We start from the raw sequence: 1,367 nt of genomic DNA on the forward strand, positions 1-1,367 counted from the left end.
CATCTCTAAGCCTGATGAAGGGGACCCTGCGCAGCCCCAAAAGTGCTTGCAATTGAGAGACGGCATATGTCAATAAATGGACGTTTATTTGCTCTAATGACCGGTCTGGTGTGTTGGTGACCTATTTCTACTATCCAATGGTTAAAGTAGTAAAAAACTTTGGTGCACAAATCAAATGCAGGCTTTGATTCTCTGGAGAAATCGTACCTGGTGGCTGTTGAGCAATACAGCTATTATTTCTGGAAAATGAGACTCCTTACATCCACATTCCATAATGGACTATTATACCAGCTCACTTGATGGTATATCACAATAAAGAACAACAAAGTAAACGTGTTTTAAAAAAATATTTTACTTCCACATTACAGATTAATCTACAGTTAAACTTGCTTTGTATAGATGTAGTCACAATTTAATTGGTTTATATTGCTTGCAAACGTATTCTCTGCAACATCTGAAAACGCAAATCCATTTACTTATATAAATAACAATGTAAAAATATGCAAACAACACATAAAATAAAAAAATAGCTCTTAACGTCTTTGTTTTCAAATAAAATAGGATGAACAATAATCAAAAACAAGAGAAAAGTGTCCGTGGGTGTAAACAATACATACGGCAAGGGTAACCAACTTTAGAAATAAAACAAAATGGCGGCCAGGTTCTTCTGATATACGTATCACACTGTTGACTTCCACATTGCAAGCATTAATAGTTTTTATGATGCTGGCTCTATGATTCTACATCGTGTGCTGTTTTTTTAGCCATTCAAAAAGAGTGGGGACTTGGTTACAGCAGCAAAGAGGACAAATAAACAGCTCCATCGTGGGTTATGTTATACTACATGCAGTTATCAACGGCTTATAAAATAAATAGCAGCTTAAGTAAGCATTCAAAAATATCAACAGCCCTGTTGTATGTACAGTAGGCAAACACATTACAGGGTAGGTCAATATGCAAGAACAATTAGTTTTATAGACCACAGTCTATAGTACAACACGGAAACTTGTTTTACTACAACTAGCTAAGAAGAGTAACTGATCTAATGGCTAATGTGATATAATCAAGTCTACACACTAGATCACCACAGAGTAAGGTTACCATATTATAAAAGGTACAGTATGCATTCTGAAATCCTGTGTATCGGAAGCACTTAAGGAGAAAAAAATGATTGTATGGCTCCCAGACCCTGCTGACATGCATTGGTTCAAGTATACAGCACCTAGGTAGCTTGCAAAGGTGACGGCTTATCTGAAATGTGTAAATCAATTATTCCTACGCAACTACTCTCCACAGAGAACTAAATCCTATGCTAAAAACACTAGACTACACAATTGTATTCATATATTAAGTATTTGCGAGCTGAT

Source organism: Nanorana parkeri, unplaced genomic scaffold (assembly GCF_000935625.1).
Source record: "Nanorana parkeri isolate BGI_ZX_2015 unplaced genomic scaffold, ASM93562v1 scaffold814, whole genome shotgun sequence".
NCBI lineage: Eukaryota > Metazoa > Chordata > Amphibia > Anura > Dicroglossidae > Nanorana > Nanorana parkeri.